We start from the raw sequence: 10,354 nt of genomic DNA on the forward strand, positions 1-10,354 counted from the left end.
TGTCCATGACTGTGTTTGATATTAAACTTGACCTGATGAACTGATGTGTAATGAGTAACTACCGTTCCTGTCATTAATGTAACTAAAGTGTAAAACATGACGTTACAATCCTTGAACCAACCAACCCCGGGTCTCCTTTACTGCTTTATCATTTATACTCATGTTTACTGTACTGAAGCCTGTAGAGTTCGTACTAAACTACACTACACACACTGTTAATATAAACTATTGTGTATAAAGTAAACTACACTACACACACTGTTAATATAATATTATAAATGAACTACACTTCATTTTACTTTACTTTCGGTTCTGATTACACAGCGTATGAAAGCTAAGTGCGCAATAGAAACTAATGTATTGTGAAGAAGAAACAGTTCGGATTGAAGTTTTACAAACATAAATGAGTGATTGGGATTAAATCAGTGAAAGCAGTGAGTGACTCAGATAAACTCTAACATTAATAATTCATGTTGTTTGTAAGTGTGATCTGATCACTGCGCTTCATTTCCTCCGAAAACAAAACTAACAGATGATTAAATCTCAGATCGCTTCTCACATTTCTAATATTTAATGTTTTATTACCTTAAACTTTATCTGCTCAGGTTTTATTATTGACTCACTGAGTCTTATTTAATAATAAAACGTTAGAAATAAAAGGAATAAACCGGTACCTGAGTTCTGCTGGTTCTCCGGGTCTCAGGAAGTGTTTAAACCGAAAGTGTTGAAGTTTGTTTATGAGCTGAAGTCTCTCACTGTTTAAACCAATCAGCAGCCTGGACCTGGAATCTGCTGGGGGTTTGTGGTTAGTAAACATACAACCTTCTGATAATCAACCTTCTGACTTCAACCTGGAACACAGTTTTACGTAGAACACGTAGATTACAGTTTTAATGTAGCTGTAACATTAAAAGCTGAAGAGTTTATACTCGTAGTGCTAAAATAGAAACGTTTTCATTATATTTTAAATAAGCCCAGATTTAATTTACAACCCCAAATCAGAAAAAGTTGGCACAGTATGAAAAATGTTAATAAAAACAATGTAAGAGTACACTTTTATTTGATGGCAGACAGGATGAACCTGAGATATTTCATGTTTCATCTGTTAAGGCAGGGCAAGTTTATTTGTATAGCACCTTTCAAACACAGTGGCAATTCAAAGTTCTTTACATAAAGAAAAAAGTAAAAGCATTAAAACATTCCTGAGATCTAGAACCTCTGAAAGACTTCTTGCAAACATTTATTTACAATTAAAATAACATGCAATTAAAACCAGAGAGATAAAGTGCTTTAAAAATTAAGAACATGAAAGAAAATATAGTGAAATAGCTTATAAAAAAGTAAGTGGCCCCAAAGAAAGAATACATTTACATTTAGCAGACACCTTTATCCAAAGCGACTTACAGTACAGTATACAATATGAGCAATTGAGGGTTAGGGGCCCAACAGCAGTAACCTGGCAGTGGTGAGGCTTGAACCAGCGACCTTTTGATTACTAGTCCAGTACCCTAACCACTGGACTACTGCTTGGATGGCATGAATACACTGCTTTCATTTCCAACACACGGGTGTTTATCATCTCATAACACCCCCTGGTGGGAGCAGCGTCTCGTTGCAGCAAAAAAAAGCTCATTTGTGAGTAGTATACTGTAGTTATTCTATTTTCAATTTTTAAGTCCCTCCGCCCCAGTCCATGAAATTATATTTTATATGAAACTGGTCCATGGTGCAAAAAAGGTTGGGAGCAGTTGGTCTCAAATTTAAGACTTTTAGGTCTGAAAGCCTCAGATAAATGCTAGAAACAGTGCTTTATACTATGTAGCTCCCAGTGTGAGCAAGGGGCATGTCTCACACAGGGCTAGCTTTAGCTACATAAGAGGTACACAATGTGTAAAATAAAAAAGAAAGTATTGGATCATCTGACCATGAGCTTGCTCGACATCCTATTCCTAAACCATGGGCATGTACGTATATTGAATCACTCCCTGTCTCCTTTGTAGCCTTAATATCATTCACATGCACTTAATATCAGCCTTTTTACAAGACTTTGGAGTGTGTCTGTGGGAATATGTGCCCATTCAGTGAAAGTCAGTGAGGCTCACAATTCAAGTTTAATTCAAAAACAGGAGTAACTTTTGCAAGATTAAACATGCTACATAATTTGTTCTCCTGGATTGACTGACTAACTGGTTTCGAACTCAGTCCAATTCTATCATTGTTCAACATCTGAAGAGACGCAATTGAGGTGAATCTTTAACAAAATCAATCACATATTATCACCCAACTTTTAAATTGATGCGTGATATATTATTTAAGCTGTATTTAAGCCCCACTCTCTGTACACATTCTCTGTAATGGGACGATTACCTTGCTTTTCGTGGCAGGAGAAACCGGTTGTGGTTAAAAACAAACTAAATCTTCCAGGAGCTGCAGTACTAATCAATGCTAACACTCAGGGTTATTTAGGTAAACATCATATGTATTTGGTATGGTAGTTGGCCAGGGGGCGTATCTCCCTTGCTTGCTTTTCGAAGAGATCTCATTGTAATCCACTTTGTCTTAAGTGCATCACTTTTTGCTCTGCTTTTGCATTCATGAAGCAATTGATTCTTTTACTGAATCGACTCATAGCTGTTTTAGCTTAGACTTCGACTGCATGTCAGTCAAATGGTGGAACAAGCAGCTGGTTAACTAGCAGTGGTCGTGGTCCCTTCTAGCACTCACCCCCTATTAGCCATAGCTAGCGTTCTAGAAGAATCAGAGTATCCCCTTTCGCCCTTTTCTTGCCATGTAGTCTTTTCTTCCTCCCCACCAAGTGGGTGCCTTCCCCTTCCTTTCATTCTTCCCTTGGTCACAAGCACCCACTCCCTGTTTCTCCAATTCTTGCTATTGGGCTATAGATGATCAACACTGATGGGTGACTGGCTTAATACAAAATGTTTGACGTATCTTCCACCATCTACAACCTTTTCATCCTGATCTATATTGTGGAGACTCAGGTGCCACCTTGAAACACTGGGCTTCTAATCCATTGCAATGCTAAACACACTGGCAAGTCAAAACAGTAGCTTCTATTATGATGTCTATTGTTGGACTTGTTTCTATTTGTTTTATTAATAGAAGAAGATTAATGATTGCATGTTGGACTGATTATTAAAGAATCTAAAATGAAGAACATAGATCATGACAGGTCACAACGGAATTAACATCAACTTTATTGTAATCATTAAAATTATGGTAATCAGTTACAGTTCTAAATTCATATTCTAATCATCAGATGTACATAAGTAAGATATAAGTGCTGCATCAGGTAAAGTTACAGTTCTAAATTCATATTCTAATCATCAGATGTACATAAGTAAGATATAAGTGCTGCATCAGGTAAAGTTACAGTTCTAAATTCATAAGATATTAGTGCTGGAATGTTAGACGGGGCTGTACTTCCTCACCCAGTGTACCAAATACCACCACATCCGCTTCCAATTCTTCCCTAAATTTAACAGCATCATACCCGACTTTAACTCCCTCCCAGACCTTGACAAACAAAGCTACCAAATTCATTAAACTTTTGCCTGCAGTCTTAAATGAAAACGACATTCAATGTGTTTCATGTTTAAATAAAATCATCAAGATAAGATAGTCGCTACTCATGTTGTACACAGCATGATGAAAACATTCTTTCTTTGAATAACAGTGAATGTCAACATCAACAAAGGTACAGAAAAGTGACTTGAGCGTTTAACTTCTTATTCTTGTTCAAGAAGATGAAAATGTCGGCAGGGTCTAAGGAAAGGGCAGACCTCTATGTAGACACTATGTCCCAGATTTAGAGAATTGTCACTATAAATAAGTCATCATTTTGTTCATGTGCCTATTATTTTTTAAACGTGTTTATTGTTAAAACTGTATCAGCGCGTTACATGCCTACCTAATTGTGGAGCTGTTCAGATCACAGAGTATCTGTGGCCCGTTACACCACTACTATACAAACCATACCATTCCTCATTTATTATTACAGTATACAGTGTGAAAAAGTAATTACCCCCTTTTTAAATGGCGCTGTTAATGCATTTGTCACACTTACTGATTCCAGGTAATTAAAGAAAACATGATATTACACAAAGAGAACTTAAATAAAGAACACATTTTAAAATGTTATGTACCATCAAAGTCAAACAGTCACCTTAAAGTTTATACATGAACACTATGCCATGATCTAAGAAAATCTTTTTTTTTTTAAACTAATTTATAGACTGTAAAACTCCACCTACCCACAATGAGTCATTATCCTCAAATGGTAAAGTAAAAGGAAGTAAAGGAAATTCCTTAAAAGTAAAGGAAATTGTCCAGAAGTGGCCAGGTTGAGGGCTCAGTGACAACTTATCCAGAAAGTCCCAAAGAATTCCAGAAAAAATTCTGAAGAAATGAACTTTTCTAGCCTTATCTATAAACAATGTTCATGACATCACAGCATAAGATAAACTCTTTAAATATCAAATTCACTGAGGAAAGCAAAAAAAAGGAAGAACTTCAAATATCCTTTAACAGATCTGAGTAATCTGTTCTACTTTGTTTTAATATCTAAGTGTAGAACATATGCAAGCTTCATCATAAACTCTCACTGGATGACACAACTCCAACCTTCAGTTTCTGCTTGCAGAATTGCATTTTGAAGCAACTCCTGGAGGAGATGTCCTTCAAACTCTTTCAAAAACAATTTCTGATACAAGACCCTAAGTTTTAGTGTTAATTCAGTAAATTGCTCAGCTTGATCTCTAGCTTCACTTTTATATTTGTTTTTCATACCCTCCAGTTCCTGATCAAAGTTCTTTTTCATTCCCTCATGCTCTTGTTCTTCTTTCTCCTTTCTGTCTTCATCTTCTTTCTCTCTCTCTTTGATCTCTTCCTGTCTTTCTCTTTCTATTTCCTCTTGTCTTTTTCTCTCTTCTTCTCTTCTCTCACTGTCCTCACTGGTTCTTCTTCTCTCCCACTCTTCTGTTCTAATTCTTTCTCGTTCTTCATACTCTTTCTTCATTTTTAATTTGTATTCCTCATACTCTCGCTCTCTCTGCTCTCTTTCTCTTCTTTCAGTTTCTTTCAATTCTTCTCTTTCCTCTTCTCTTTTACGTCTTTCATCTTCTCTTTCCTTCTCAAAGTTTCTTCTTATTTGTTCTTGTTTTTCTTCCTGTTCTTTTACTTCTTTATCATGTTTCTCTTTTGTTCTCTTGTGTTCTTCTTCTCTTGCTCTCATCTTCTCCTTCAATTCCATTTCTCGTTCTCTTAGTTTTCTCTCAATATCGTCTTTTATCTCCTTTTTATCATTTTCAGCCTCCTTCATTTTCCTCCTCCAGTTCTCCTGTTCTTCTTCTTGTTCTTTTCTTCTCTTTTGTTCTTCCTCGTCTCTCTTTTTAATTTCTTCATTCTGTCTGATTTGTAGTTTCTCCATTGCTTCTTTTTGTTCACGTTCAAACTTGATTTTTTCTCTTTCTGCTCTCCTCCGGTCCTCCTCGTCTTTTTCAGCTTGCTGCTTGAGAAATGTAGCATTTTGCTTTTCCATTTCCTTCCTCATCTCCTCCAACATGCGATCATTCTCTGCCTTTTGTTGTTCATCCTCTTCTGATCTTCTTAGATCCTCCAGCCTTCGTTTCTCCTTTTCTTCTTCTTCTTTTTTCTCAAACTCTCGTCTCAGAGCTTCTTCCCTTTCCTTAAACACTTTTTCTCTTTCACATCTCTCCTGTTCCAGCTTTTCTTTCTCTTTCTCCAAACTGTTCCTTATCTTCTCCAGCTCTTCTTCATATTTATATCTCAGAACATCTTTTTCAGCCTGCATCTGTTCCTCCTTCTCTTTCAGTATTTCTTGTTGTTTCTGCTGGATGGAATTTTCTGCCGCCTCAAACATATCGTTTGTAAAGTAATTGTTTCTGTCATACTTTATCATTTCTTCTATCATTCTGATAAGATCATGAACTTGTGTACGATCGTTCTTTTCTTTATTATTGAACACGTGAACTCTTCCACCACAGTCCCTGATTAGTTTATCCATGTTTTTATTACCATTGTTAAATTCCTCCAAAGTCTGACCTTCCAGATCATCTCCGTGTGTAAACAGCACTATGGTGTACTTTGCTGCCTCAGTACCAAACATTTTCTTGATCAGATTAAGTGTGTCCAGCTCTTCCTGTGTGATTCTTTCTACTTTTAACACAATGATAAAGGCGTGAGGTCCAGGAGCAGAGAGTGAGATACATTTCACTATTTCTTCAACTGCTTCTATATTCGACAATGTGGTGTCAAAAAGTCCTGGAGTATCAACAACAGCAATGGATTTACCCTCAACTTCTCCAAGTCCCTTATGGCAAATATCTGTCACAGAATTAGAACTGGCTTTACTTTGAAATTCTTCTCTTCCAAGGATGGTGTTTCCTGTTGAGCTCTTTCCATTTCCTGTTTTCCCAACAAGTACAATTCTCAGACTCCCAGGATCAGTAGATTCACCTTCAGCAGCTGAAAATAGAGAATTTTTGTTTGTGGTCTATGAACATTTCAAGCCTACTTTTTTAACCAGAAGGTGAATAAATGATAATGAAAAGACATGTATTATTAAAAATGATATTATTATTTATATATTATATTTTCAGCATTTAGCGGACGCTTTTATCCAAAGCGACTTACACAATGAGCAATTGAGGGTTAAGGGCCTTGCTCAGGGACCCAACAGTGACAACTTGGTGGTGGCGGGGCTTGAACCGGCAACCTTCTGTTTACTAGCCCAGTACCTTAACCACTGAGCTATCACTGCCCATTATTATTATATTATTTTATTATTATATATTATTTTATTATATTATTATTATTATTATTATTATTATATTAATAAAAAGATAAGCTAAGATAGAACAGACACTAGGAGTCAGGACTTAACATGGAGGATGACGACATTAACTAGAACAAACAGACATGAACTAGATATGAACATTAACAGAACAGTAAACATTACAGTAAGCCAAAACAGAAGACAGGACAGGAAACAAGACAAGTGCCAAGACAGAGAGCTGCAGTAAGCATAAACTAATAATCTTAGTGATAAACACAGGGACAAATTAAGGAGAGGAGACAGAGACATGAGGGGGGTATACACAAAAACAAACACAAAGTATACTTTTATTAAAAGTTTCCTCCAGGCCACCCAAGAAGGACGGGTCCCTGCTGAGTCTGGTTCCTCTCAAGGTTTCTTCCTGTATTGTTAAGGGAGTTTTTCCTGCCACTGTCGCCCTCGACTGTTCAATATGGGTTTTTGGTCTGTTGGTCCTGGATTCTGTAAAGTTGCTTTGAGACAAAGGGTGTGTTCGAAAAGCTAGCTCTCTCTCTACATAGACGCATTTTACGTCATCCTGTGCGCGCTCCCGAGAAGGAGGCTGTTCGAAATCCTAGATGCCTTAAAATCCTCACTACTGAGGCATCTTATTATTTCAATGTTATTTTGGCTCAAGAACGAGTGAGCATCCGACGCTGCCTTAGTGATCAAGACAATCCCAGCATTCATGGCTGACGGGGCGGAGAAACGAATAGAGTTATTTTCAAACGTAAATAAAATATTACTGATTTTTAACTTGTATAAACTTGTACCGAGTGTTTTTATTCGCAAGTTCGGGCTTGTCAGGAAATGTAACTGTTATCGGTACATGAAGGGAGATGTTATTGACGTTAGCGTGGTGTGCTACCTCAGTTTATTGGTTTTAATGGCGAGATGCTAAATGCTAAACGCGAAATGCTAAACCCGATGTTATCGCTGTCTAAGTAGTGCGTTCGAATAACCTGCCTTTTAAGTCACTGACTTATTAGAATCCTCTCTACTGAGGCAGCTGCCTATGTAGACAGTAAGACAGCAAGGCAGCTCCCTAGGTTTTCGAACACACCCAATGTGTATTGTAAAAAGCGCTATATACATTCATTTGACTAGGGCGGCACGGTGGCTCAGTGGGTAGCACTGTCGCCTTAAAGCAAGAAGGTCCTGGGTTCGATCCTCAGGCGGGACCGTCCGGGTTCTTTCTGTGCGGAGTTTGCATGTTCTCCTTGTGTCTGTGTGGGTTTCCTCCCACAGTCCAAAAACATGCAGTCAGGTTAATTGGAGACACTGAATTGCCGTGTGTGTGTGTGTGTGTGTGTGTGTTGTGTGTGTGTGTGTGTGTGAGTTGTGTGTGTGTGTGTGTGTTGTGTGTGTGTGTGTGTGTGTGTTGTGTGTGTGTGTGTTGTGTGTGTGTGTGTTGTGTGTGTGTGTGTGTTGTGTGTGTGTTGTGTCTGTGTGGGTTTCCTCCCACAGTCCAAAAACATGCAGTCAGGTTAATTGGAGACACTGAATTGCCTTATGTGTGTGTTGTGTGTGTGTGTTGTGTGTGTGTTGTGTGTTGTGTGTTGTGTGTGTGTTGTGTGTGTGTGTGTGTGTTGTGTGTGTGTGTGTTGTGTGTTGTGTGTGTGTTGTGTGTGTGTGTGTTGTGTGTGTGTTGTGTGTGTGTGTGTGTGTTGTGTGTGTGTGTGTTGTGTGTTGTGTGTGTGTTGTGTGTTGTGTGTGTGTTGTGTGTGTGTGTGTTGTGTGTGTGTTGTGTGTGTGTGTGTTGTGTGTGTGTTGTGTGTGTGTGTTGTGTGTGTGTTGTGTGTGTGTGTGTTGTGTGTTGTGTGTGTGTTGTGTGTGTGTGTGTTGTGTGTGTGTGTGTGTGTTGTGTGTGTGTTGTGTGTGTGTGTGTTGTGTGTTGTGTGTGTGTGTTGTGTGTGTGTGTGTTGTGTGTTGTGTGTGTGTTGTGTGTGTGTTGTGTGTGTGTGTGTTGTGTGTTGTGTGTGTGTTGTGTGTGTGTGTGTGTTGTGTGTGTGTTGTGTGTTGTGTGTTGTGTGTGTGTTGTGTGTTGTGTTGTGTGTTGTGTGTGTGTTGTGTGTGTGTTGTGTGTGTGTATGTCCTGCAATGGACTGGCGCCCCGTCTAGGGTGTTACTGTGTGCCTTGCGCCCATTGAAAAGCTGGGATAGGCTCAAAAAATCACTGCAGGCAGAACAGTGTTATCATAAACAGCCCTAAAACTTTGAAATAATCTCCCAGGCTTTGTTGGTGTGTGGCTCCTGGGGGTCTGAGGTCTGGTGCAGTCTGGTGATCTCATGATTTGTCCCACATGCTGGCCTGGTTTTTATGTAACATGTTTGGACATCTGGCTGTGCTGAGTTCATCCTACTCGGATCAGGATTATACCCCCAAGTTTATAACTAGGTGTTCATGGTCATATAGATTTGTGGTGGCCCAAGCATACTTTATTTTTATTATTTATGATTTTGTTCATATTTAACATGTCATATTTAAACAACATCTTCTGTTTTTGTTCACCAAGATCATTCTAACGTGAACCTTTTCACCCATGTGATGGGACGTGATGGAAATTTGCAGTAACCGCACTCACAATGTCCATAACTCACCAGCAGACTTTAATCTACCACAGACCAAACTGAAAATGATAAAATCTGATTACTTTCATTACTCTTTTTGTTCATCTTTTTTTAAAATTCTTTTTAGTGTAATTTCACAGCATCTCATTATGCCACCAAAGTAGGATGGATAACCTTCTTGAGTCTGATTCTCCCTTGAAATATGTAGGGAAGATTTTTGACCTGGAATCTGTTGTTTTAAGTTGATTTATGACAATATCTATTGTGAAAAACACTTCAGAAATAAATGTGAATTTTAAAAAAATGCTTAAAGTAAAACATCTGTAATCAGCACTTTATTAATGAACAGAAATATATGTACTCACATGTTTGCTGTTGATGTTTCTCTAGCTGCTTGATTCTCTCCTCCTTTTCAGACAGTTTTTTCTCCAGTTCTTGTTTAGCTTCATCTCTTATCTTATCATGGTCTTATCTCTTTGTGCTGCAACGTACATCAGGAGAGAATAAAACTTGTTGGTAGTCGCCATCTTCTTTACTTGATCCAACAGAGCTGGTACCTGCTGGAGTCTTTCACTCTCTCTTTTCTGTAACATGATGTATCTACCACTGCACATGCTGAGAAGTTCTTCTGTTTCTGAACTTTGTTTAATAAAGTTTATTGCTGCAGTTTCATCAGTGTTACTGTTGCTAAAGAGGACGATGGTGTGGTCATTCATTCTGGAGCTGAAGATCCTCTGGATCAGCTTGATTTCTGTTTTATCTTCATCTTTAAATGGACCAACAGGTATGATGATGATGAAAGCATGAACTCCAAAGAGATACACACTGAAGAGTCTCTCGCATCACTTCCTCTTCTGAGAGCTGAGTGTTGTAGAGAGTCGGAGTCTCTACCAGTGTGACCTGGTATCCACTCACCACACCCTTCCTCAT

The 10,354-nt window shown here is 38.3% G+C and overlaps 1 pseudogene; it reads right to left on the reverse strand.

Moving 5' to 3' along the window:
- Positions 1–846: 846 nt before the first annotated feature.
- On the reverse strand, positions 847–10,354 carry LOC134302787 (golgin subfamily A member 6-like protein 22; annotated as a pseudogene).

This window comes from Trichomycterus rosablanca, chromosome 2 (assembly GCF_030014385.1).
Source record: "Trichomycterus rosablanca isolate fTriRos1 chromosome 2, fTriRos1.hap1, whole genome shotgun sequence".
Classification (NCBI taxonomy): Eukaryota; Metazoa; Chordata; class Actinopteri; order Siluriformes; family Trichomycteridae; genus Trichomycterus; species Trichomycterus rosablanca.